This window comes from Gastrolobium bilobum, unplaced genomic scaffold (assembly GCF_033153095.1).
Source record: "Gastrolobium bilobum isolate Gb01-03AN ecotype WA unplaced genomic scaffold, APGP_CSIRO_Gbil_v1 utg18870, whole genome shotgun sequence".
Lineage (NCBI taxonomy): Eukaryota > Viridiplantae > Streptophyta > Magnoliopsida > Fabales > Fabaceae > Gastrolobium > Gastrolobium bilobum.
This window is the reverse complement of record NW_026899427.1, coordinates 118,103-120,963: the sequence shown is the minus strand read 5'-3', so window position 1 is coordinate 120,963 and position 2,861 is coordinate 118,103. Positions and strand designations below refer to the sequence as shown.

General features: G+C 40.2%; 1 pseudogene; it reads right to left on the bottom strand.

Annotated features, from left to right (window-relative positions):
* Positions 1 to 1,397: 1,397 nt before the first annotated feature.
* LOC133290412 (cell division cycle 20.2, cofactor of APC complex-like) lies at positions 1,398 to 2,861 on the bottom strand (annotated as a pseudogene).

Here is a 2,861-nt window from a genome sequence, read left to right as displayed (position 1 = left end):
AGCATATTGACCACTATTGGTGCCTCTAGCAGAAAGTAAAATGAAAAGTGCTAACTTAGGACTCTGAAAATTACATTTGACACCATGTGTAAGAGTATTAAAAGTGCCCCATCACAAGAGATGCAGAGAAGCATGCACCCAAGTGGTGTTTATAACTTCCAAGCTAGACATTAAAATTACAACATTAAAATTACATAAAAGAATTAAAACACAGCCTTGCATAATGTTGTCTATGCTATCAGATGTATGTATCATGAGCATTAATGGTTTGTGCTTTGAAGAGCAGCATGCTAGCATCTGCATCTAGGATCTATCCAATATCCCTTCCATTATTTCCGCCTTTTTCTTTCAGAGAGGGAGAGGCCATAGAAATCCAACAGAATTCCACATCAAGCAGCAGCCATCAAAGCATAAAAGAAATTTTACACAACAAGGTCGAGCAACTTCAGAGAATACATAACAAATTTTGATAAACAAATAAACAAGCTAAACCAAAAATGCACCTCCCCACTATTTAAAACATAGAACTCACCAGCGAATTTGCGAGGACCACAGGAGAATCTATAAGTGTAGTAGGACTGAGTCCAGGTGGTATGGTCAAGTATGGAGACTGAATTTCAGAATTAAGTGAAAGGTCAGAAGATCTAATGCTTTCTGTATTCAGCCTTGGAGCATTAAACCCATCTCTAGCAGCCATTCTTTCAACAAGACCACCTCGTGAGCTCGACCCTCGGTCCGAAAGCTCGAGTCAGTCAAGTGGGCACCAGAATCACCATCTTGTGCCCTATCTTTCATCTTTCCTTCCCCTGTCTCACCAGGATTATGAGTTCCCATAAAGAGATCCCCAGTTCTATCAAGCTGAGCTAGTGAAGCGAAATAATATGGAATATAGCTCACACCAACTTTCTCCCCACTATACTTTAGGAGAACAAACTTCATACTTCCATTCTTCTTTACGGGGGGACAGAAACCATTAACTTTTTCTTCTCTGAAGAAAGATCCCATTACAATCAAAAGGTCACTTGTACCCAAAAGAAATAAAAAATAAAGTTATAATTCATTACTAGTGCTCATGACTTATACTTGACACCAAAATAAGGTGACTTGTGGGGATGTGAGACTCTCAAAAACACTAAAAACAGGGAAAGAATGATAAAAAGTCAAAGTGAAAAAAAAAAAAATCCAATCATACATGGCATTCACTCAAAGTAATTAGCTCTTTCTGTACAGATAAATTCGCCCACTATGTACATGTATAAATGTCTATACATTTGTCAGAATATACAAAAAGTGTTATGGAAATAATAAAAAAATGAAATAATTTTTTAATACAAAATCGCTCGGGGCAAGAGGACTACCCCTTAGATATATCATAGTATCTCCTATACATGCGATCTTCAACGGATACGGTTGAAATTAGCAAAGGGCTCAGTTTTTGCCTTCGATGTTGGTGGTTTGCACGTTTCTGGGGTTCCAAAGACCTTCCAAAAACGCAGTTCCTGGTCCCCTGCTGCAGTCGTCACCGTACACCCATCTGGACTTTGTGTCAAAAACAGCACCCTGGAGGTATGACCAGTGAGCTCTGCCCTCTTCACCATAGAAGGATATTTCCAAAGAGTGAGCTGGTTACGGGTTAAACCATGCGAGCTAAGCAACTCACGCTCATTCTTGTTCCACAACAGAGCGCACACTTGAGATCCTTGGTAAACAGAGTTCAAGCATGCACCAGTGTTTGTGTTCCAAAACCTAATGCACTGATCACCCGCACCTCCACCAGAAGCTAGTATATTTCCCCGAAATGGACACCAAGCCAGTGCCTTTACAGCATCTCTGTGCTCCTCAAGCCTATGAAGCCAACGAGTTGTTGAATTGGAAGAGGCCATGGATCTGTCCCATATATGAATAAGATTATCATTGCCTCCACTCGCCAATTTTTTTCCCGAGGCAGACCACTTCAGCCCACACACCCCCTGTTGATGTCCACGGTAGGTTCCAACAATGTGAGATCTTACTCTGACATCATTGTTAACAATTCTACCATTCAATCTGATACGAACATAGGTCAGACTATGTAGTGTCTATCACAATCCTCCTGTTGTGAGGATATGATTGTTCCAAGCTAGTGAACCCACTCGTGATTGGTGTGCACCCCTGAGTGTTCACAGCTGCGTTCACCAAACCATACCATATAACAATCACAATGCATAAATTTCAATTTAAAAAAAAAAAAAAACCCCAAAAAAATGGTAAATATATATATATATGTAAACAAGAATTGAGTATGACATCTACCAGCTTAGTATTGAAACAATCCCAGAGCTGGACATGGGAATTGTTCAAACCAATTGGTAAACGGCGTCCATCAGGTGCCCAGCTAACACTTGTAATGGGACCATCTTCCTCATCAACAGTGACAAGTTCCGAACCGAAGCTATCATCGGCATTCCAAAGATATACATCATTTTCAAGTGCGATACTAAGAACGTTGCTGCTACCCCAGTCTAGCAAGTTCAAGGAAAAGACGTCTATGACGCCAGGTACTTCCAAGGTCATGTCAGATTTCAGACAAACATTTTCACAAACATTTAGAATGCAATTTAAAAAAATAACCTGATTAGGCAATGCACAATTTTTCATTTTGACGTACCTGAGGAATGTATCGCATGGGTTTGGAAGATTGAGGAGGGGAAAGGATATGCTTTGGGATGTATTCAACCTGCAAACACAGAAAAACACAATGCAGAAAATCAAACGACAAAGAAAATAGAGGAACAGAGAGAAAAAATAAAATGAATGGCGGCGGCGCGTGGTCGTGATGTTTGATTTTGAGCCTCAGCTTCAGAGCTTGAAAGATCATAACA